Source organism: Danio rerio, chromosome 4 (genome assembly GCF_052040795.2).
Source record: "Danio rerio strain M-AB ecotype USA chromosome 4, GRCz13ab, whole genome shotgun sequence".
Classification (NCBI taxonomy): domain Eukaryota; kingdom Metazoa; phylum Chordata; class Actinopteri; order Cypriniformes; family Danionidae; genus Danio; species Danio rerio.
This window is the reverse complement of record NC_141024.2, coordinates 79,073,845-79,096,184: the sequence shown is the minus strand read 5'-3', so window position 1 is coordinate 79,096,184 and position 22,340 is coordinate 79,073,845. Positions and strand designations below refer to the sequence as shown.

The following is a 22,340-nucleotide window of genomic DNA, read 5'->3' as shown; positions in this document are numbered from 1 at the left end:
ACTTGTATGCCGTGCACTACAGAGCTTTGGCCCTGTCAGTGCTAGGCACACTGATTGATGCAGTAGGTCACCAAGTTTATGGACAGGGGGAAATTAGAGTGTCAGGATAGCCTATGGCAAAGTCCCAGTAAAGCAAGGGCTTTGGAAGTGCATTGGTTGCACAACAAAACAAATGATCAAAGCATCCCACATTCGTTTTCACCATGCATGTAGACTTTCCAGTTGACCCAGCAGCACCTCCCACGATTTGCTAAACCCATCCTCATGCACCATTTGGAATCGTGAAAAGCCTTTTGTCTTTTTGCATTTCTGTACTTTTACCCACGCACTAAAACAGCAATATGGAGCACTTCACGGATTTGCGTGTCATCCTTTCGCAAGGGCCATGCTAATCTTCTCTGTATCGATCCAATTTTAGTATATGTGCCACCGTAGCGAGCACGGACGAGTGGACAGGCTCAGGGCATATGTACGCCTCGAGTCCCAGCAATGTTCCTTCAAGGTGGTGGGACCCGAAGAGCCATGTTCCCACTTATATACCGTGCACTACAGAGCTTTGGCCCTGTCAGTGCTAGGCACACTGATTGATGCAGTAGGTCACCAAGTTTATGGACAGGGGGAAATTAGAGTGTCAGGATAGCCTATGGCAAAGTCCCACTAAAGCAAGGGCTTTGGAAGTGCATTAGCACAACAAAACAAATGATCAAAGCATCCCACATTCCTTTTCACCATGCATGTAGACTTTCCAGTTGACCCAGCAGCACCTCCCACGATTTGCTAAACCCATCCTCAAGCACCATTTGGAATCGTGAAAAGCCTTTTGTCTTTTTTCATTTCTGTACTTTTACCCACGCACTAAAACAGCAATATGGAGCGCTTCACGGATTTGCGTGTCATCCTTTCGCAGGGGCCATGCTAATCTTCTCTGTATCGATCCAATTTTAGTATATGTGCCACCGTAGCGAGCACAGACCAGTGGTCAGGCTCAGGGCATATGTACGCCTCGAGTCCCAGCAATGTTCCTTCAAGGTGGTGGGACCCGAAGAGCCATGTTCCCACTTATATACCCTGCACTACAGAGCTTTGGCCCTGTCAGTGCTAGGCACACTGATTGATGCAGTAGGTCACCAAGTTTATGGACGGGGGGAAATTAGAGTGTCACGATAGCCTATGGCAATCCCACTAAAGCAAGGGCTTTGGAAGTGCATTAGCACAACAAAACAAATGATCAAAGCATCCCACATTCGTTTTCACCATGCATGTAGACTTTCCAGTTGACCCAGCAGCACCTCCCACGATTTCCTAAACCCATCCTCATGCACCATTTGGAAACGTGAAAAGCCTTTTGTCTTTTTTCATTTCTATACTTTTACCCACGCACTAAAAAAGCAATATGGAGCGCTTCACGGATTTGCGTGTCATCCTTTCGCAGGGGCCATGCTAATCTTCTCTGTATCGATCCAATTTTAGTATATGTGCCACCGTAGCGAGCACGGATCAGCAGTCAGGCTCAGGGCATATGTACGCCTCGAGTCCCAGCAATGTTCCTCCAAGGTGGTGGGACCTGGAGAGCCATGTTCCCACTTGTATGCTGTGCACTACAGAGCTTTGGCCCTGTCAGTGCTAGGCACACTGATTGATGCAGTAGGTCACCAAGTTTATGGACAGGGGGAAATTAGAGTGTCAGGATAGCCTATGGCAAAGTCCCAGTAAAGCAAGGGCTTTGGAAGTGCATTGGTTGCACAACAAAACAAATGATCAAAGCATCCCACATTCGTTTTCACCATGCATGTAGACTTTCCAGTTGACCCAGCAGCACCTCCCACGATTTGCTAAACCCATCCTCATGCACCATTTGGAATCGTGAAAAGCCTTTTGTCTTTTTGCATTTCTGTACTTTTACCCACGCACTAAAACAGCAATATGGAGCGCTTCACGGATTTGCGTGTCATCCTTTCGCAGGGGCCATGCTAATCTTCTCTGTATCGATCCAATTTTAGTATATGTGCCACCGTAGCGAGCACGGACGAGTGGACAGGCTCAGGGCATATGTACGCCTCGAGTCCCAGCAATGTTCCTCCAAGGTGGTGGGACCTGGAGAGCCATGTTCCCACTTGTATGCCGTGCACTACAGAGCTTTGGCCCTGTCAGTGCTAGGCACACTGATTGATGCAGTAGGTCACCAAGTTTATGGACAGGGGGAAATTAGAGTGTCAGGATAGCCTATGGCAAAGTCCCAGTAAAGCAAGGGCTTTGGAAGTGCATTGGTTGCACAACAAAGCAAACGATCAAAGCATCCCACATTCGTTTTCACCATGCATGTAGACTTTCCAGTTGACCCAGCAGCACCTCCCACGATTTGCTAAACCCATCCTCATGCACCATTTGGAATCGTAAAAAAACTTTTTGTCTTTTTTCATTTCTGTACTTTTACCCACGCACTAAAACAGCAATATGGAGCGCTTCACGGATTTGCGTGTCATCCTTTCGCAGGAGCCATGCTAATCTTCTCTGTATCGATCCAATTTTAGTATATGTGCCACCGTAGCGAGCACAGACCAGTGGTCAGGCTCAGGGCATATGTACGCCTCGAGTCCCAGCAATGTTCCTTCAAGGTGGTGGGACCCGAAGAGCCATGTTCCCACTTATATACCGTGCACTACAGAGCTTTGGCCCTGTCAGTGCTAGGCACACTGATTGATGCAGTAGGTCACCAAGTTTATGGACGGGGGGAAATTAGAGTGTCACGATAGCCTATGGCAATCCCACTAAAGCAAGGGCTTTGGAAGTGCATTAGCACAACAAAGCAAACAATCAAAGCATCCCACATTCGTTTTCACCATGCATGTAGACTTTCCAGTTGACCCAGCAGCACCTCCCACGATTTGCTAAACCCATCCTCATGCACCATTTGGAATCGTGAAAAGCCTTTTGTCTTTTTCCATTTCTGTACTTTTACCCACGCACTAAAAAAGCAATATGGAGCGCTTCACGGATTTGCGTGTCATCCTTTCGCAGGGGCCATGCTAATCTTCTCTGTATCGATCCAATTTTAGTATATATGCCCCCGTAGCGAGCACAGACCAGTGGTCAGGCTCAGGGCATATGTACGCCTCGAGTCCCAGCAATGTTCCTCCAGGGTGGTGAGAACCGGAGAGCCATGTTCCCACTTGTATGCCGTGCACTACAGAGCTTTGGCCCTGTCAGTGCTAGGCACACTGATTGATGCAGTAGGTCACCAAGTTTATGGACAGGGGGAAATTAGAGTGTCAGGATAGCCTATGGCAAAGTCCCAGTAAAGCAAGGGCTTTGGAAGTGCATTGGTTGCACAACAAAACAAATGATCAAAGCATCCCACATTCGTTTTCACCATGCATGTAGACTTTCCAGTTGACCCAGCAGCACCTCCCACAATTTGCTAAACCCATCCTCATGCACCATTTGGAATCGTGAAAAGCCTTTTGTCTTTTTGCATTTCTGTACTTTTACCCACGCACTAAAACAGCAATATGGAGCGCTTCACGGATTTGCGTGTCATCCTTTCGCAGGGGCCATGCTAATCTTCTCTGTATCGATCCAATTTTAGTATATGTGCCACCGTAGCGAGCACGGACGAGTGGACAGGCTCAGGGCATATGTACGCCTCGAGTCCCAGCAATGTTCCTCCAAGGTGGTGGGACCTGGAGAGCCATGTTCCCACTTGTATGCCGTGCACTACAGAGCTTTGGCCCTGTCAGTGCTAGGCACACTGATTGATGCAGTAGGTCACCAAGTTTATGGACAGGGGGAAATTAGAGTGTCAGGATAGCCTATGGCAATCCCACTAAAGCAAGGGCTTTGGAAGTGCATTAGCACAACAAAACAAATGATCAAAGCATCCCACATTCGTTTTCACCATGCATGTAGACTTTCCAGTTGACCCACTAGCACCTCCCACGATTTGCTAAACCCATCCTCATGCACCATTTGGAAACGTGAAAAGCCTTTTGTCTTTTTTCATTTCTGTACTTTTACCCACGCACTAAAAAAGCAATATGGAGCGCTTCACGGATTTGCGTGTCATCCTTTCGCAGGGGCCATGCTAATCTTCTCTGTATCGATCCAATTTTAGTATATGTGCCACCGTAGCGAGCACAGATTAGCAGTTAGGCTCAGGGCATATGTACGCCTCGAGTCCCAGCAATGTTCCTCCAAGGTGGTGGGACCTGGAGAGCCATGTTCCCACTTGTATGCCGTGCACTACAGAGCTTTGGCCCTGTCAGTGCTAGGCACACTGATTGATGCAGTAGGTCACCAAGTTTATGGACAGGGGGAAATTAGAGTGTCAGGATAGCCTATGGCAAAGTCCCAGTAAAGCAAGGGCTTTGAAAGTGCATTGGTTGCACAACAAAGCAAACGATCAAAGCATCCCACATTCGTTTTCACCATGCATGTAGACTTTCCAGTTGACCCAGCAGCACCTCCCACGATTTGCTAAACCCATCCTCATGCACCATTTGGAATCGTGAAAAGCCTTTTGTCTTTTTTCATTTCTGTACTTTTACCCACGCACTAAAACAGCAATATGGAGCGCTTCACGGATTTGCGTGTCATCCTTTCGCAGGGGCCTTGCTAATCTTCTCTGTATCGATCCAATTTTAGTATATGTGCCACCGTAGCGAGCACGGATGAGTGGACAGGCTCAGGGCATATGTACGCCTCGAGTCCCAGCAATGTTCCTCCAAGGTGGTGGGACCTGGAGAGCCATGTTCCCACTTGTATGCCGTGCACTACAGAGCTTTGGCCCTGTCAGTGCTAGGCACACTGATTGATGCAGTAGGTCACCAAGTTTATGGACAGGGGGAAATTAGAGTGTCAGGATAGCCTATGGCAAAGTCCCAGTAAAGCAAGGGCTTTGGAAGTGCATTGGTTGCACAACAAAGCAAACGATCAAAGCATCCCACATTCGTTTTCACCATGCATGTAGACTTTCCAGTTGACCCAGCAGCACCTCCCACGATTTGCTAAACCCATCCTCATGCACCATTTGGAATCGTGAAAAGCCTTTTGTCTTTTTTCATTTCTGTACTTTTACCCACGCACTAAAACAGCAATATGGAGCGCTTCACGGATTTGCGTGTCATCCTTTCGCAGGGGCCATGCTAATCTTCTCTGTATCGATCCAATTTTAGTATATGTGCCACCGTAGCGAGCACAGAGCAGTGGTCAAGCTCAGGGCATATGTATGCCTCGAGTCCCAGCAATGTTCCTTCAAGGTGGTGGGCACCGGAGAGCCATGTTCCCACTTGTATGCCGTGCACTACAGAGCTTTGGCCCTGTCAGTGCTAGGCACACTGATTGATGCAGTAGGTCACCAAGTTTATGGACAGGGGGAAATTAGAGTGTCAGGATAGCCTATGGCAAAGTCCCACTAAAGCAAGGGCTTTGGAAGTGCATTAGCACAACAAAACAAACGATCAAAGCATCCCACATTCGTTTTCACCATGCATGTAGACTTTCCAGTTGACCCAGCAGCACCTCCCACGATTTGCTAAACCCATCCTCAAGCACCATTTGGAATCGTGAAAAGCCTTTTGTCTTTTTTCATTTCTGTACTTTTACCCACGCACTAAAACAGCAATATGGAGCGCTTCACGGATTTGCGTGTCATCCTTTCGCAGGGGCCATGCTAATCTTCTCTGTATCGATCCAATTTTAGTATATGTGCCACCGTAGCGAGCACGGATGAGTGGACAGGCTCAGGGCATATGTACGCCTCGAGTCCCAGCAATGTTCCTCCAAGGTGGTGGGACCTGGAGAGCCATGTTCCCACTTGTATGCCGTGCACTACAGAGCTTTGGCCCTGTCAGTGCTAGGCACACTGATTGATGCAGTAGGTCACCAAGTTTATGGACAGGGGGAAATTAGAGTGTCAGGATAGCCTATGGCAAAGTCCCAGTAAAGCAAGGGCTTTGGAAGTGCATTGGTTGCACAACAAAGCAAACGATCAAAGCATTCCACATTCGTTTTCACCATGCATGTAGACTTTCCAGTTGACCCAGCAGCACCTCCCACGATTTGCTAAACCCATCCTCATGCACCATTTGGAATCGTGAAAAGCCTTTTGTCTTTTTTCATTTCTGTACTTTTACCCACGCACTAAAACAGCAATATGGAGCGCTTCACGGATTTGCGTGTCATCCTTTCGCAGGGGCCATGCTAATCTTCTCTGTATCGATCCAATTTTAGTATATGTGCCACCGTAGCGAGCACAGACCAGTGGTCAAGCTCAGGGCATATGTATGCCTCGAGTCCCAGCAATGTTCCTCCAGGGTGGTGGGCACCGGAGAGCCATGTTCCCACTTGTATGCCGTGCACTACAGAGCTTTGGCCCTGTCAGTGCTAGGCACACTGATTGATGCAGTAGGTCACCAAGTTTATGGACGGGGGGGAAATTAGAGTGTCAGGATAGCCTATGGCAATCGCACTAAAGCAAGGGCTTTGGAAGTGCATTAGCACAACAAAACAAATGATCAAAGCATCCCACATTCGCTGTTACCATGCATGTAGACTTTCCAGTTGACCCAGCAGCACCTCCCACGATTTGCTAAACCCATCGTCATGCACCATTTGGAAACGTGAAAAGCCTTTTGTCTTTTTTCATTTCTGTACTTTTACCCACGCACTAAAAAAGCAATATGGAGCGCTTCACGGATTTGCGTGTCATCCTTTCGCAGGGGCCATGCTAATCTTCTCTGTATCGATCCAATTTTAGTATATGTGCCACCGTAGCGAGCACAGATCAGAAGTCAGGCTCAGGGCATATGTACGCCTCGAGTCCCAGCAATGTTCCTCCAAGGTGGTGGGACCTGGAGAGCCATGTTCCCACTTGTATGCCTTGCACTACAGAGCTTTGGCCCTGTCAGTGCTAGGCACACTGATTGATGCAGTAGGTCACCAAGTTTATGGACAGGGGGAAATTAGAGTGTCAGGATAGCCTATGGCAAAGTCCCAGTAAAGCAAGGGCTTTGGAAGTGCATTGGTTGCACAACAAAGCAAACGATCAAAGCATCCCACATTCGTTTTCACCATGCATGTAGACTTTCCAGTTGACCCAGCAGCACCTCCCACGATTTGCTAAACCCATCCTCATGCACCATTTGGAATCGTGAAAAGCCTTTTGTCTTTTTTCATTTCTGTACTTTTACCCACGCACTAAAACAGCAATATGGAGCGCTTCACGGATCTGCGTGTCATCCTTTCGCCTCTTGCGGGAGAATCTTCGGTTCCCTTCCCGTTCCACAGTTCCACTTTCCCTTCTTCCTGATTGGCCCGACGTCTGGCTCAGGATTGGTCGACGCAAAGTTCCACAAAGCGTGCTTCCGAATTTGGTCATGTCATGTAGCGTGCCGTTGGCTCTTTGAGAAAGTTCCACTGAACGTGCGCTCCGATTGGCCGCTGGGCGGGACCTCCAGGAAGCGCGATTTATAAAGCGGTGCAGTGGATAGAGGAAGTTAAAAAAGGAGACAAAACAGACTATAAAGACGACAAGCTTTGTTGTAAATGTTTATTTTGTTTGACAAAAAAATAGATATATACATGTATATGTTTTAGGGCTTTATGATAGCATAGAAAAACGCGATTATTTCTAAAATAACATTTCCCTAGAAAAATGCATTTTTTCTGTGTTATTAAATCATTTACTTAATAATATTAAATGGTTAAAAGATATTGTTCAGATGCAATTAGCTCTAATTCTAAAAATTATAAGTCTAATAACACTGTCAAGGTGCAAACATTTAGTCTTTAAAACAACTAAGCAAGATAAATGTTTATTTTGTATAAAACAAATATAAATATACATGTACAAGTTGTAGGGCTTTATGATAGCATAGAAACTGCTATTATTTCTAAAATAACATTTATGATAGCATAGAAACTGCTATTATTTCTAAAATAACATTTATGACAGCATAGAAATTGCTATTATTTCTAAAATAACAATTCCATTCAAAAATGCATTATTTTATCTGTGTTATTAAATCATTTACTTAATAATATTAAATAGTTAAAAGATATTGTTCAGATGCAAATAACTAATTCTAAAAATTAAGTCTAAGTCTAAAAACACTGTAAAGGTGCAAACATTTAGTCTTTAAAACAACTAAGCAAGATATTCTGACTCTGATTGGCTGTTGTCATTTTCTTTTTTCTTCTTAACTTCTGCTATTAGTGTTTATTTACAGCTCTGGGTTATGCTTTGAGCTGCTCTAGCAAATAGCCGAGCAGCAACTACTGGGAAGGTAGTTTATAAAATAATAATTTATCATATGTTTGTGATTTTTTTTTTTTTTAAATATTGCATAAACTGTTGTGATAATAAAATAATTTTACGCTATATTGTACTGCCCTAATATGTTAAAAGTATAAATGGTTATATATTTTGTGTAAATAAACATTTTTCTATTTTATTTCTAATCTCTGTGTACATTTCAGCTTTTTTTTTTAAAGATATTTGTTCAGTAGCTACAGTGTCCCAAGAGTGAGTTATCTGTTGTGACTTGAATAACTTTACACAATATTTATATTACACTTTACATAATTGTTTTCTATTCATTTATTGCAAACAAGAGTTGAAGGATAAAATTAAACTTCCAAAAATACACTGCGTACATATTCATGTGGTTGCTTTAATGTTATCATTGTGTAATTTAAAGTATGGTAATATTAGGGTTCTGTATATTATTCATAAACAAGTTATAAACTCTAGTTTAGCTAACAGTAAAAATAAAATGGTATAAAATTATATTGTAAATTAAATTTAGGTAAATATTCAATGTAAATGCAGTAACACCTAAAAATATGTGTATATGTAAATACAACTGTAAACATTGATGTAAATGAAATATTTTAAAATATATTTAATTGAATTTTTAAATAATTTATTAAACTTTAAAAAATTGACAAACCTATTTAAATATCAATGCCTGAAATTTAAATTTGAAAGTATTTTAATATAATATTTCTTATATCCTACAACCTAATATTTTTAGGTACTATATTTAATCAGTTGTTTAAATATTTTATTATGTGTTATTTAATATTAATAAATAGGTTACCTGAACATTATGGTCTATATAATTGACAAAATTCTAAAACATTTAAAAGTCAATATTTCAGTATGTTTATTATTGAACTATTAAAATATTTTATTTCTTAAAAGGTGTCAAATATAAGTCCTGATTATAAAAACATTTTATCTAACTGACATGCAATTCAAAAAAGCTATATTTAGTTATGTTGCAAATAAACATAGAATTATATTTGAATATAATGTAATACATTTATTAAAAAAATAATACTTATTATTATTATATGTTACTCAATTCATTTAAAATGGATTTTCTTTTTCAAATTATGTAATAAATGATATACAATGAGAGCAGTCTACAGCACATGGCTAATTAATATGCACCTGTCATACCCCAGAAAGCACATGGCTAATTATGCCAGTTCCCGCCTTTGATTTTTTACCATATTGGGTAATTTGTTTAATTTCAACAAGCATGAGCACCCTTCAAGGCCACAGGTGACCCCAATGGGGTTCAGGGGTCACTACCCTGCAGTCTAAGGCCATGTGACGTCGAGAGGACCGCTGGGGGCCGCAGGGTGGGGACAGAGAAGATCCATCAGGTTCCTTTTCGCAGGGGCCATGCTAATCTTCTCTGTATCGATCCAATTTTAGTATATGTGCCACCGTAGCGAGCACGGACAAGTGGACAGGCTCAGGGCATATGTACGCCTCGAGTCCCAGCAATGTTCCTCCAAGGTGGTGGGACCTGGAGAGCCATGTTCCCACTTGTATGCCGTGCACTACAGAGCTTTGGCCCTGTCAGTGCTAGGCACACTGATTGATGCAGTAGGTCACCAAGTTTATGGACAGGGGGAAATTAGAGTGTCAGGATAGCCTATGGCAAAGTCCCAGTAAAGCAAGGGCTTTGGAAGTGCATTGGTTGCACAACAAAGCAAACGATCAAAGCATCCCACATTCGTTTTCACCATGCATGTAGACTTTCCAGTTGACCCAGCAGCACCTCCCACGATTTGCTAAACCCATCCTCATGCACCATTTGGAATCGTAAAAAAACTTTTTGTCTTTTTTCATTTCTGTACTTTTACCCACGCACTAAAACAGCAATATGGAGCGCTTCACGGATTTGCGTGTCATCCTTTCGCAGGAGCCATGCTAATCTTCTCTGTATCGATCCAATTTTAGTATATGTGCCACCGTAGCGAGCACAGACCAGTGGTCAGGCTCAGGGCATATGTACGCCTCGAGTCCCAGCAATGTTCCTTCAAGGTGGTGGGACCCGAAGAGCCATGTTCCCACTTATATACCGTGCACTACAGAGCTTTGGCCCTGTCAGTGCTAGGCACACTGATTGATGCAGTAGGTCACCAAGTTTATGGACGGGGGGAAATTAGAGTGTCACGATAGCCTATGGCAATCCCACTAAAGCAAGGGCTTTGGAAGTGCATTAGCACAACAAAGCAAACAATCAAAGCATCCCACATTCGTTTTCACCATGCATGTAGACTTTCCAGTTGACCCAGCAGCACCTCCCACGATTTGCTAAACCCATCCTCATGCACCATTTGGAATCGTGAAAAGCCTTTTGTCTTTTTGCATTTCTGTACTTTTACCCACGCACTAAAAAAGCAATATGGAGCGCTTCACGGATTTGCGTGTCATCCTTTCGCAGGGGCCATGCTAATCTTCTCTGTATCGATCCAATTTTAGTATATATGCCCCCGTAGCGAGCACAGACCAGTGGTCAGGCTCAGGGCATATGTACGCCTCGAGTCCCAGCAATGTTCCTCCAGGGTGGTGAGAACCGGAGAGCCATGTTCCCACTTGTATGCCGTGCACTACAGAGCTTTGGCCCTGTCAGTGCTAGGCACACTGATTGATGCAGTAGGTCACCAAGTTTATGGACAGGGGGAAATTAGAGTGTCAGGATAGCCTATGGCAAAGTCCCAGTAAAGCAAGGGCTTTGGAAGTGCATTGGTTGCACAACAAAACAAATGATCAAAGCATCCCACATTCGTTTTCACCATGCATGTAGACTTTCCAGTTGACCCAGCAGCACCTCCCACAATTTGCTAAACCCATCCTCATGCACCATTTGGAATCGTGAAAAGCCTTTTGTCTTTTTGCATTTCTGTACTTTTACCCACGCACTAAAACAGCAATATGGAGCGCTTCACGGATTTGCGTGTCATCCTTTCGCAGGGGCCATGCTAATCTTCTCTGTATCGATCCAATTTTAGTATATGTGCCACCGTAGCGAGCACGGACGAGTGGACAGGCTCAGGGCATATGTACGCCTCGAGTCCCAGCAATGTTCCTCCAAGGTGGTGGGACCTGGAGAGCCATGTTCCCACTTGTATGCCGTGCACTACAGAGCTTTGGCCCTGTCAGTGCTAGGCACACTGATTGATGCAGTAGGTCACCAAGTTTATGGACAGGGGGAAATTAGAGTGTCAGGATAGCCTATGGCAATCCCACTAAAGCAAGGGCTTTGGAAGTGCATTAGCACAACAAAACAAATGATCAAAGCATCCCACATTCGTTTTCACCATGCATGTAGACTTTCCAGTTGACCCACTAGCACCTCCCACGATTTGCTAAACCCATCCTCATGCACCATTTGGAAACGTGAAAAGCCTTTTGTCTTTTTTCATTTCTGTACTTTTACCCACGCACTAAAAAAGCAATATGGAGCGCTTCACGGATTTGCGTGTCATCCTTTCGCAGGGGCCATGCTAATCTTCTCTGTATCGATCCAATTTTAGTATATGTGCCACCGTAGCGAGCACAGATTAGCAGTTAGGCTCAGGGCATATGTACGCCTCGAGTCCCAGCAATGTTCCTCCAAGGTGGTGGGACCTGGAGAGCCATGTTCCCACTTGTATGCCGTGCACTACAGAGCTTTGGCCCTGTCAGTGCTAGGCACACTGATTGATGCAGTAGGTCACCAAGTTTATGGACAGGGGGAAATTAGAGTGTCAGGATAGCCTATGGCAAAGTCCCAGTAAAGCAAGGGCTTTGAAAGTGCATTGGTTGCACAACAAAGCAAACGATCAAAGCATCCCACATTCGTTTTCACCATGCATGTAGACTTTCCAGTTGACCCAGCAGCACCTCCCACGATTTGCTAAACCCATCCTCATGCACCATTTGGAATCGTGAAAAGCCTTTTGTCTTTTTTCATTTCTGTACTTTTACCCACGCACTAAAACAGCAATATGGAGCGCTTCACGGATTTGCGTGTCATCCTTTCGCAGGGGCCTTGCTAATCTTCTCTGTATCGATCCAATTTTAGTATATGTGCCACCGTAGCGAGCACGGATGAGTGGACAGGCTCAGGGCATATGTACGCCTCGAGTCCCAGCAATGTTCCTCCAAGGTGGTGGGACCTGGAGAGCCATGTTCCCACTTGTATGCCGTGCACTACAGAGCTTTGGCCCTGTCAGTGCTAGGCACACTGATTGATGCAGTAGGTCACCAAGTTTATGGACAGGGGGAAATTAGAGTGTCAGGATAGCCTATGGCAAAGTCCCAGTAAAGCAAGGGCTTTGGAAGTGCATTGGTTGCACAACAAAGCAAACGATCAAAGCATCCCACATTCGTTTTCACCATGCATGTAGACTTTCCAGTTGACCCAGCAGCACCTCCCACGATTTGCTAAACCCATCCTCATGCACCATTTGGAATCGTGAAAAGCCTTTTGTCTTTTTTCATTTCTGTACTTTTACCCACGCACTAAAACAGCAATATGGAGCGCTTCACGGATTTGCGTGTCATCCTTTCGCAGGGGCCATGCTAATCTTCTCTGTATCGATCCAATTTTAGTATATGTGCCACCGTAGCGAGCACAGAGCAGTGGTCAAGCTCAGGGCATATGTATGCCTCGAGTCCCAGCAATGTTCCTTCAAGGTGGTGGGCACCGGAGAGCCATGTTCCCACTTGTATGCCGTGCACTACAGAGCTTTGGCCCTGTCAGTGCTAGGCACACTGATTGATGCAGTAGGTCACCAAGTTTATGGACAGGGGGAAATTAGAGTGTCAGGATAGCCTATGGCAAAGTCCCACTAAAGCAAGGGCTTTGGAAGTGCATTAGCACAACAAAACAAACGATCAAAGCATCCCACATTCGTTTTCACCATGCATGTAGACTTTCCAGTTGACCCAGCAGCACCTCCCACGATTTGCTAAACCCATCCTCAAGCACCATTTGGAATCGTGAAAAGCCTTTTGTCTTTTTTCATTTCTGTACTTTTACCCACGCACTAAAACAGCAATATGGAGCGCTTCACGGATTTGCGTGTCATCCTTTCGCAGGGGCCATGCTAATCTTCTCTGTATCGATCCAATTTTAGTATATGTGCCACCGTAGCGAGCACGGATGAGTGGACAGGCTCAGGGCATATGTACGCCTCGAGTCCCAGCAATGTTCCTCCAAGGTGGTGGGACCTGGAGAGCCATGTTCCCACTTGTATGCCGTGCACTACAGAGCTTTGGCCCTGTCAGTGCTAGGCACACTGATTGATGCAGTAGGTCACCAAGTTTATGGACAGGGGGAAATTAGAGTGTCAGGATAGCCTATGGCAAAGTCCCAGTAAAGCAAGGGCTTTGGAAGTGCATTGGTTGCACAACAAAGCAAACGATCAAAGCATTCCACATTCGTTTTCACCATGCATGTAGACTTTCCAGTTGACCCAGCAGCACCTCCCACGATTTGCTAAACCCATCCTCATGCACCATTTGGAATCGTGAAAAGCCTTTTGTCTTTTTTCATTTCTGTACTTTTACCCACGCACTAAAACAGCAATATGGAGCGCTTCACGGATTTGCGTGTCATCCTTTCGCAGGGGCCATGCTAATCTTCTCTGTATCGATCCAATTTTAGTATATGTGCCACCGTAGCGAGCACAGACCAGTGGTCAAGCTCAGGGCATATGTATGCCTCGAGTCCCAGCAATGTTCCTCCAGGGTGGTGGGCACCGGAGAGCCATGTTCCCACTTGTATGCCGTGCACTACAGAGCTTTGGCCCTGTCAGTGCTAGGCACACTGATTGATGCAGTAGGTCACCAAGTTTATGGACGGGGGGGAAATTAGAGTGTCAGGATAGCCTATGGCAATCGCACTAAAGCAAGGGCTTTGGAAGTGCATTAGCACAACAAAACAAATGATCAAAGCATCCCACATTCGCTGTTACCATGCATGTAGACTTTCCAGTTGACCCAGCAGCACCTCCCACGATTTGCTAAACCCATCGTCATGCACCATTTGGAAACGTGAAAAGCCTTTTGTCTTTTTTCATTTCTGTACTTTTACCCACGCACTAAAAAAGCAATATGGAGCGCTTCACGGATTTGCGTGTCATCCTTTCGCAGGGGCCATGCTAATCTTCTCTGTATCGATCCAATTTTAGTATATGTGCCACCGTAGCGAGCACAGATCAGAAGTCAGGCTCAGGGCATATGTACGCCTCGAGTCCCAGCAATGTTCCTCCAAGGTGGTGGGACCTGGAGAGCCATGTTCCCACTTGTATGCCTTGCACTACAGAGCTTTGGCCCTGTCAGTGCTAGGCACACTGATTGATGCAGTAGGTCACCAAGTTTATGGACAGGGGGAAATTAGAGTGTCAGGATAGCCTATGGCAAAGTCCCAGTAAAGCAAGGGCTTTGGAAGTGCATTGGTTGCACAACAAAGCAAACGATCAAAGCATCCCACATTCGTTTTCACCATGCATGTAGACTTTCCAGTTGACCCAGCAGCACCTCCCACGATTTGCTAAACCCATCCTCATGCACCATTTGGAATCGTGAAAAGCCTTTTGTCTTTTTTCATTTCTGTACTTTTACCCACGCACTAAAACAGCAATATGGAGCGCTTCACGGATCTGCGTGTCATCCTTTCGCCTCTTGCGGGAGAATCTTCGGTTCCCTTCCCGTTCCACAGTTCCACTTTCCCTTCTTCCTGATTGGCCCGACGTCTGGCTCAGGATTGGTCGACGCAAAGTTCCACAAAGCGTGCTTCCGAATTTGGTCATGTCATGTAGCGTGCCGTTGGCTCTTTGAGAAAGTTCCACTGAACGTGCGCTCCGATTGGCCGCTGGGCGGGACCTCCAGGAAGCGCGATTTATAAAGCGGTGCAGTGGATAGAGGAAGTTAAAAAAGGAGACAAAACAGACTATAAAGACGACAAGCTTTGTTGTAAATGTTTATTTTGTTTGACAAAAAAATAGATATATACATGTATATGTTTTAGGGCTTTATGATAGCATAGAAAAACGCGATTATTTCTAAAATAACATTTCCCTAGAAAAATGCATTTTTTCTGTGTTATTAAATCATTTACTTAATAATATTAAATGGTTAAAAGATATTGTTCAGATGCAATTAGCTCTAATTCTAAAAATTATAAGTCTAATAACACTGTCAAGGTGCAAACATTTAGTCTTTAAAACAACTAAGCAAGATAAATGTTTATTTTGTATAAAACAAATATAAATATACATGTACAAGTTGTAGGGCTTTATGATAGCATAGAAACTGCTATTATTTCTAAAATAACATTTATGATAGCATAGAAACTGCTATTATTTCTAAAATAACATTTATGACAGCATAGAAATTGCTATTATTTCTAAAATAACAATTCCATTCAAAAATGCATTATTTTATCTGTGTTATTAAATCATTTACTTAATAATATTAAATAGTTAAAAGATATTGTTCAGATGCAAATAACTAATTCTAAAAATTAAGTCTAAGTCTAAAAACACTGTAAAGGTGCAAACATTTAGTCTTTAAAACAACTAAGCAAGATATTCAGACTCTGATTGGCTGTTGTCATTTTCTTTTTTCTTCTTAACTTCTGCTATTAGTGTTTATTTACAGCTCTGGGTTAAGCTTTGAGCTGCTCTAGCAAATAGCCGAGCAGCAACTACTGGGAAGGTAGTTTATAAAATAATAATTTATCATATGTTTGTGATTTTTTTTTTTTTTAAATATTGCATAAACTGTTGTGATAATAAAATAATTTTACGCTATATTGTACTGCCCTAATATGTTAAAAGTATAAATGGTTATATATTTTGTGTAAATAAACATTTTTCTATTTTATTTCTAATCTCTGTGTACATTTCAGCTTTTTTTTTTAAAGATATTTGTTCAGTAGCTACAGTGTCCCAAGAGTGAGTTATCTGTTGTGACTTGAATAACTTTACACAATATTTATATTACACTTTACATAATTGTTTTCTATTCATTTATTGCAAACAAGAGTTGAAGGATAAAATTAAACTTCCAAAAATACACTGCGTACATATTCATGTGGTTGCTTTAATGTTATCATTGTGTAATTTAAAGTATGGTAATATTAGGGTTCTGTATATTATTCATAAACAAGTTATAAACTCTAGTTTAGCTAACAGTAAAAATAAAATGGTATAAAATTATATTGTAAATTAAATTTAGGTAAATATTCAATGTAAATGCAGTAACACCTAAAAATATGTGTATATGTAAATACAACTGTAAACATTGATGTAAATGAAATATTTTAAAATATATTTAATTGAATTTTTAAATAATTTATTAAACTTTAAAAAATTGACAAACCTATTTAAATATCAATGCCTGAAATTTAAATTTGAAAGTATTTTAATATAATATTTCTTATATCCTACAACCTAATATTTTTAGGTACTATATTTAATCAGTTGTTTAAATATTTTATTATGTGTTATTTAATATTAATAAATAGGTTACCTGAACATTATGGTCTATATAATTGACAAAATTCTAAAACATTTAAAAGTCAATATTTCAGTATGTTTATTATTGAACTATTAAAATATTTTATTTCTTAAAAGGTGTCAAATATAAGTCCTGATTATAAAAACATTTTATCTAACTGACATGCAATTCAAAAAAGCTATATTTAGTTATGTTGCAAATAAACATAGAATTATATTTGAATATAATGTAATACATTTATTAAAAAAATAATACTTATTATTATTATATGTTACTCAATTCATTTAAAATGGATTTTCTTTTTCAAATTATGTAATAAATGATATACAATGAGAGCAGTCTACAGCACATGGCTAATTAATATGCACCTGTCATACCCCAGAAAGCACATGGCTAATTATGCCAGTTCCCGCCTTTGATTTTTTACCATATTGGGTAATTTGTTTAATTTCAACAAGCATGAGCACCCTTCAAGGCCACAGGTGACCCCAATGGGGTTCAGGGGTCACTACCCTGCAGTCTAAGGCCATGTGACGTCGAGAGGACCGCTGGGGGCCGCAGGGTGGGGACAGAGAAGATCCATCAGGTTCCTTTGCGCAGGGGCCATGCTAATCTTCTCTGTATCGATCCAATTTTAGTATATGTGCCACCGTAGCGAGCACGGACCAGCAGTCAGGCTCAGGGCATATGTACGCCTCAAGTCCCAGCAATGTTCCTCCAAGGTGGTGGGACCTGGAGAGCCATGTTCCCACTTGTATGCCGTGCACTACAGAGCTTTGGCCCTGTCAGTGCTAGGCACACTGATTGATGCAGTAGGTCACCAAGTTTATGGACAGGGGGAAATTAGAGTGTCAGGATAGCCTATGGCAAAGTCCCAGTAAAGCAAGGGCTTTGGAAGTGCATTGGTTGCACAACAAAACAAATGATCAAAGCATCCCACATTCGTTTTCACCATGCATGTAGACTTTCCAGTTGACCCAGCAGCACCTCCCACGATTTGCTAAACCCATCCTCATGCACCATTTGGAATCGTGAAAAGCCTTTTGTCTTTTTGCATTTCTGTACTTTTACCCACGCACTAAAACAGCAATATGGAGCACTTCACGGATTTGCGTGTCATCCTTTCGCAAGGGCCATGCTAATCTTCTCTGTATCGATCCAATTTTAGTATATGTGCCACCGTAGCGAGCACGGACGAGTGGACAGGCTCAGGGCATATGTACGCCTCGAGTCCCAGCAATGTTCCTTCAAGGTGGTGGGACCCGAAGAGCCATGTTCCCACTTATATACCGTGCACTACAGAGCTTTGGCCCTGTCAGTGCTAGGCACACTGATTGATGCAGTAGGTCACCAAGTTTATGGACAGGGGGAAATTAGAGTGTCAGGATAGCCTATGGCAAAGTCCCACTAAAGCAAGGGCTTTGGAAGTGCATTAGCACAACAAAACAAATGATCAAAGCATCCCACATTCCTTTTCACCATGCATGTAGACTTTCCAGTTGACCCAGCAGCACCTCCCACGATTTGCTAAACCCATCCTCAAGCACCATTTGGAATCGTGAAAAGCCTTTTGTCTTTTTTCATTTCTGTACTTTTACCCACGCACTAAAACAGCAATATGGAGCGCTTCACGGATTTGCGTGTCATCCTTTCGCAGGGGCCATGCTAATCTTCTCTGTATCGATCCAATTTTAGTATATGTGCCACCGTAGCGAGCACAGACCAGTGGTCAGGCTCAGGGCATATGTACGCCTCGAGTCCCAGCAATGTTCCTTCAAGGTGGTGGGACCCGAAGAGCCATGTTCCCACTTATATACCCTGCACTACAGAGCTTTGGCCCTGTCAGTGCTAGGCACACTGATTGATGCAGTAGGTCACCAAGTTTATGGACGGGGGGAAATTAGAGTGTCACGATAGCCTATGGCAATCCCACTAAAGCAAGGGCTTTGGAAGTGCATTAGCACAACAAAACAAATGATCAAAGCATCCCACATTCGTTTTCACCATGCATGTAGACTTTCCAGTTGACCCAGCAGCACCTCCCACGATTTCCTAAACCCATCCTCATGCACCATTTGGAAACGTGAAAAGCCTTTTGTCTTTTTTCATTTCTATACTTTTACCCACGCACTAAAAAAGCAATATGGAGCGCTTCATGGATTTGCGTGTCATCCTTTCGCAGGGGCCATGCTAATCTTCTCTGTATCGATCCAATTTTAGTATATGTGCCACCGTAGCGAGCACGGATCAGCAGTCAGGCTCAGGGCATATGTACGCCTCGAGTCCCAGCAATGTTCCTCCAAGGTGGTGGGACCTGGAGAGCCATGTTCCCACTTGTATGCTGTGCACTACAGAGCTTTGGCCCTGTCAGTGCTAGGCACACTGATTGATGCAGTAGGTCACCAAGTTTATGGACAGGGGGAAATTAGAGTGTCAGGATAGCCTATGGCAAAGTCCCAGTAAAGCAAGGGCTTTGGAAGTGCATTGGTTGCACAACAAAACAAATGATCAAAGCATCCCACATTCGTTTTCACCATGCATGTAGACTTTCCAGTTGACCCAGCAGCACCTCCCACGATTTGCTAAACCCATCCTCATGCACCATTTGGAATCGTGAAAAGCCTTTTGTCTTTTTGCATTTCTGTACTTTTACCCACGCACTAAAACAGCAATATGGAGCGCTTCACGGATTTGCGTGTCATCCTTTCGCAGGGGCCATGCTAATCTTCTCTGTATCGATCCAATTTTAGTATATGTGCCACCGTAGCGAGCACGGACGAGTGGACAGGCTCAGGGCATATGTACGCCTCGAGTCCCAGCAATGTTCCTCCAAGGTGGTGGGACCTGGAGAGCCATGTTCCCACTTGTATGCCGTGCACTACAGAGCTTTGGCCCTGTCAGTGCTAGGCACACTGATTGATGCAGTAGGTCACCAAGTTTATGGACAGGGGGAAATTAGAGTGTCAGGATAGCCTATGGCAAAGTCCCAGTAAAGCAAGGGCTTTGGAAGTGCATTGGTTGCACAACAAAGCAAACGATCAAAGCATCCCACATTCGTTTTCACCATGCATGTAGACTTTCCAGTTGACCCAGCAGCACCTCCCACGATTTGCTAAACCCATCCTCATGCACCATTTGGAATCGTAAAAAAACTTTTTGTCTTTTTTCATTTCTGTACTTTTACCCACGCACTAAAACAGCAATATGGAGCGCTTCACGGATTTGCGTGTCATCCTTTCGCAGGAGCCATGCTAATCTTCTCTGTATCGATCCAATTTTAGTATATGTGCCACCGTAGCGAGCACAGACCAGTGGTCAGGCTCAGGGCATATGTACGCCTCGAGTCCCAGCAATGTTCCTTCAAGGTGGTGGGACCCGAAGAGCCATGTTCCCACTTATATACCGTGCACTACAGAGCTTTGGCCCTGTCAGTGCTAGGCACACTGATTGATGCAGTAGGTCACCAAGTTTATGGACGGGGGGAAATTAGAGTGTCACGATAGCCTATGGCAATCCCACTAAAGCAAGGGCTTTGGAAGTGCATTAGCACAACAAAGCAAACAATCAAAGCATCCCACATTCGTTTTCACCATGCATGTAGACTTTCCAGTTGACCCAGCAGCACCTCCCACGATTTGCTAAACCCATCCTCATGCACCATTTGGAATCGTGAAAAGCCTTTTGTCTTTTTCCATTTCTGTACTTTTACCCACGCACTAAAAAAGCAATATGGAGCGCTTCACGGATTTGCGTGTCATCCTTTCGCAGGGGCCATGCTAATCTTCTCTGTATCGATCCAATTTTAGTATATATGCCCCCATAGCGAGCACAGACCAGTGGTCAGGCTCAGGGCATATGTACGCCTCGAGTCCCAGCAATGTTCCTCCAGGGTGGTGAGAACCGGAGAGCCATGTTCCCACTTGTATGCCGTGCACTACAGAGCTTTGGCCCTGTCAGTGCTAGGCACACTGATTGATGCAGTAGGTCACCAAGTTTATGGACAGGGGGAAATTAGAGTGTCAGGATAGCCTATGGCAAAGTCCCAGTAAAGCAAGGGCTTTGGAAGTGCATTGGTTGCACAACAAAACAAATGATCAAAGCATCCCACATTCGTTTTCACCATGCATGTAGACTTTCCAGTTGACCCAGCAGCACCTCCCACAATTTGCTAAACCCATCCTCATGCACCATTTGGAATCGTGAAAAGCCTTTTGTCTTTTTGCATTTCTGTACTTTTACCCACGCACTAAAACAGCAATATGGAGCGCTTCACGGATTTGCGTGTCATCCTTTCGCAGGGGCCATGCTAATCTTCTCTGTATCGATCCAATTTTAGTATATGTGCCACCGTAGCGAGCACGGACGAGTGGACAGGCTCAGGGCATATGTACGCCTCGAGTCCCAGCAATGTTCCTCCAAGGTGGTGGGACCTGGAGAGCCATGTTCCCACTTGTATGCCGTGCACTACAGAGCTTTGGCCCTGTCAGTGCTAGGCACACTGATTGATGCAGTAGGTCACCAAGTTTATGGACAGGGGGAAATTAGAGTGTCAGGATAGCCTATGGCAATCCCACTAAAGCAAGGGCTTTGGAAGTGCATTAGCACAACAAAACAAATGATCAAAGCATCCCACATTCGTTTTCACCATGCATGTAGACTTTCCAGTTGACCCACTAGCACCTCCCACGATTTGCTAAACCCATCCTCATGCACCATTTGGAAACGTGAAAAGCCTTTTGTCTTTTTTCATTTCTGTACTTTTACCCACGCACTAAAAAAGCAATATGGAGCGCTTCACGGATTTGCGTGTCATCCTTTCGCAGGGGCCATGCTAATCTTCTCTGTATCGATCCAATTTTAGTATATGTGCCACCGTAGCGAGCACAGATTAGCAGTTAGGCTCAGGGCATATGTACGCCTCGAGTCCCAGCAATGTTCCTCCAAGGTGGTGGGACCTGGAGAGCCATGTTCCCACTTGTATGCCGTGCACTACAGAGCTTTGGCCCTGTCAGTGCTAGGCACACTGATTGATGCAGTAGGTCACCAAGTTTATGGACAGGGGGAAATTAGAGTGTCAGGATAGCCTATGGCAAAGTCCCAGTAAAGCAAGGGCTTTGAAAGTGCATTGGTTGCACAACAAAGCAAACGATCAAAGCATCCCACATTCGTTTTCACCATGCATGTAGACTTTCCAGTTGACCCAGCAGCACCTCCCACGATTTGCTAAACCCATCCTCATGCACCATTTGGAATCGTGAAAAGCCTTTTGTCTTTTTTCATTTCTGTACTTTTACCCACGCACTAAAACAGCAATATGGAGCGCTTCACGGATTTGCGTGTCATCCTTTCGCAGGGGCCTTGCTAATCTTCTCTGTATCGATCCAATTTTAGTATATGTGCCACCGTAGCGAGCACGGATGAGTGGACAGGCTCAGGGCATATGTACGCCTCGAGTCCCAGCAATGTTCCTCCAAGGTGGTGGGACCTGGAGAGCCATGTTCCCACTTGTATGCCGTGCACTACAGAGCTT

At 43.9% G+C, this 22,340-nt stretch overlaps 1 protein-coding gene, 31 non-coding genes and 2 pseudogenes across 32 annotated transcripts in view; all 34 read right to left on the bottom strand.

The window, feature by feature from the left end:
- The window catches only part of LOC137489621 (uncharacterized), a 403,605-nt gene that overhangs the window by 138,925 nt on the left and 242,340 nt on the right, over window positions 1–22,340 (bottom strand). The window lies entirely within an intron of this gene.
- Window positions 336–442, bottom strand: LOC141382048 (U6 spliceosomal RNA). The gene has a single exon (XR_015484963.1). It is a non-coding gene; the product is annotated as a U6 spliceosomal RNA (small nuclear RNA).
- On the bottom strand, window positions 863–969 carry LOC141384302 (U6 spliceosomal RNA). The gene has a single exon (XR_015484696.1). It is a non-coding gene; the product is annotated as a U6 spliceosomal RNA (small nuclear RNA).
- Window positions 1,388–1,494, bottom strand: LOC141384215 (U6 spliceosomal RNA). Its single transcript, XR_015489177.1, has one exon. It is a non-coding gene; the product is annotated as a U6 spliceosomal RNA (small nuclear RNA).
- On the bottom strand, window positions 1,918–2,024 carry LOC141384301 (U6 spliceosomal RNA). The gene has a single exon (XR_015484695.1). It is a non-coding gene; the product is annotated as a U6 spliceosomal RNA (small nuclear RNA).
- LOC141382055 (U6 spliceosomal RNA) lies at window positions 2,449–2,555 on the bottom strand. Its single transcript, XR_015485061.1, has one exon. It is a non-coding gene; the product is annotated as a U6 spliceosomal RNA (small nuclear RNA).
- On the bottom strand, window positions 2,974–3,080 carry LOC141382043 (U6 spliceosomal RNA). The gene has a single exon (XR_015484974.1). It is a non-coding gene; the product is annotated as a U6 spliceosomal RNA (small nuclear RNA).
- On the bottom strand, window positions 3,504–3,610 carry LOC141384300 (U6 spliceosomal RNA). The gene has a single exon (XR_015484694.1). It is a non-coding gene; the product is annotated as a U6 spliceosomal RNA (small nuclear RNA).
- Window positions 4,029–4,135, bottom strand: LOC141382003 (U6 spliceosomal RNA). The gene has a single exon (XR_015489166.1). It is a non-coding gene; the product is annotated as a U6 spliceosomal RNA (small nuclear RNA).
- LOC141382041 (U6 spliceosomal RNA) lies at window positions 4,559–4,665 on the bottom strand. Its single transcript, XR_015484979.1, has one exon. It is a non-coding gene; the product is annotated as a U6 spliceosomal RNA (small nuclear RNA).
- On the bottom strand, window positions 5,089–5,195 carry LOC141384299 (U6 spliceosomal RNA). Its single transcript, XR_015489155.1, has one exon. It is a non-coding gene; the product is annotated as a U6 spliceosomal RNA (small nuclear RNA).
- On the bottom strand, window positions 5,616–5,722 carry LOC141384298 (U6 spliceosomal RNA). Its single transcript, XR_015489144.1, has one exon. It is a non-coding gene; the product is annotated as a U6 spliceosomal RNA (small nuclear RNA).
- On the bottom strand, window positions 6,146–6,252 carry LOC141384297 (U6 spliceosomal RNA). Its single transcript, XR_015484693.1, has one exon. It is a non-coding gene; the product is annotated as a U6 spliceosomal RNA (small nuclear RNA).
- LOC141384214 (U6 spliceosomal RNA) lies at window positions 6,672–6,778 on the bottom strand. Its single transcript, XR_015489132.1, has one exon. It is a non-coding gene; the product is annotated as a U6 spliceosomal RNA (small nuclear RNA).
- Window positions 9,675–9,748, bottom strand: LOC141382090 (U6 spliceosomal RNA; annotated as a pseudogene).
- On the bottom strand, window positions 10,173–10,279 carry LOC141382054 (U6 spliceosomal RNA). The gene has a single exon (XR_015485059.1). It is a non-coding gene; the product is annotated as a U6 spliceosomal RNA (small nuclear RNA).
- LOC141382042 (U6 spliceosomal RNA) lies at window positions 10,698–10,804 on the bottom strand. The gene has a single exon (XR_015484973.1). It is a non-coding gene; the product is annotated as a U6 spliceosomal RNA (small nuclear RNA).
- Window positions 11,228–11,334, bottom strand: LOC141384296 (U6 spliceosomal RNA). Its single transcript, XR_015484692.1, has one exon. It is a non-coding gene; the product is annotated as a U6 spliceosomal RNA (small nuclear RNA).
- On the bottom strand, window positions 11,753–11,859 carry LOC141382002 (U6 spliceosomal RNA). Its single transcript, XR_015489121.1, has one exon. It is a non-coding gene; the product is annotated as a U6 spliceosomal RNA (small nuclear RNA).
- Window positions 12,283–12,389, bottom strand: LOC141382040 (U6 spliceosomal RNA). Its single transcript, XR_015484977.1, has one exon. It is a non-coding gene; the product is annotated as a U6 spliceosomal RNA (small nuclear RNA).
- Window positions 12,813–12,919, bottom strand: LOC141384295 (U6 spliceosomal RNA). The gene has a single exon (XR_015489110.1). It is a non-coding gene; the product is annotated as a U6 spliceosomal RNA (small nuclear RNA).
- Window positions 13,340–13,446, bottom strand: LOC141384294 (U6 spliceosomal RNA). Its single transcript, XR_015489099.1, has one exon. It is a non-coding gene; the product is annotated as a U6 spliceosomal RNA (small nuclear RNA).
- On the bottom strand, window positions 13,870–13,976 carry LOC148682962 (U6 spliceosomal RNA). The gene has a single exon (XR_015943284.1). It is a non-coding gene; the product is annotated as a U6 spliceosomal RNA (small nuclear RNA).
- Window positions 14,396–14,502, bottom strand: LOC141384213 (U6 spliceosomal RNA). Its single transcript, XR_015489088.1, has one exon. It is a non-coding gene; the product is annotated as a U6 spliceosomal RNA (small nuclear RNA).
- LOC137495107 (U6 spliceosomal RNA) lies at window positions 17,399–17,472 on the bottom strand (annotated as a pseudogene).
- LOC148682961 (U6 spliceosomal RNA) lies at window positions 17,896–18,002 on the bottom strand. The gene has a single exon (XR_015943312.1). It is a non-coding gene; the product is annotated as a U6 spliceosomal RNA (small nuclear RNA).
- Window positions 18,423–18,529, bottom strand: LOC148682960 (U6 spliceosomal RNA). Its single transcript, XR_015943283.1, has one exon. It is a non-coding gene; the product is annotated as a U6 spliceosomal RNA (small nuclear RNA).
- Window positions 18,948–19,054, bottom strand: LOC148682959 (U6 spliceosomal RNA). Its single transcript, XR_015943296.1, has one exon. It is a non-coding gene; the product is annotated as a U6 spliceosomal RNA (small nuclear RNA).
- Window positions 19,478–19,584, bottom strand: LOC141384291 (U6 spliceosomal RNA). Its single transcript, XR_015484688.1, has one exon. It is a non-coding gene; the product is annotated as a U6 spliceosomal RNA (small nuclear RNA).
- On the bottom strand, window positions 20,009–20,115 carry LOC148682958 (U6 spliceosomal RNA). The gene has a single exon (XR_015943321.1). It is a non-coding gene; the product is annotated as a U6 spliceosomal RNA (small nuclear RNA).
- Window positions 20,534–20,640, bottom strand: LOC148682957 (U6 spliceosomal RNA). The gene has a single exon (XR_015943318.1). It is a non-coding gene; the product is annotated as a U6 spliceosomal RNA (small nuclear RNA).
- LOC148682956 (U6 spliceosomal RNA) lies at window positions 21,064–21,170 on the bottom strand. The gene has a single exon (XR_015943282.1). It is a non-coding gene; the product is annotated as a U6 spliceosomal RNA (small nuclear RNA).
- On the bottom strand, window positions 21,589–21,695 carry LOC141382001 (U6 spliceosomal RNA). The gene has a single exon (XR_015489076.1). It is a non-coding gene; the product is annotated as a U6 spliceosomal RNA (small nuclear RNA).
- Window positions 22,119–22,225, bottom strand: LOC148682955 (U6 spliceosomal RNA). Its single transcript, XR_015943315.1, has one exon. It is a non-coding gene; the product is annotated as a U6 spliceosomal RNA (small nuclear RNA).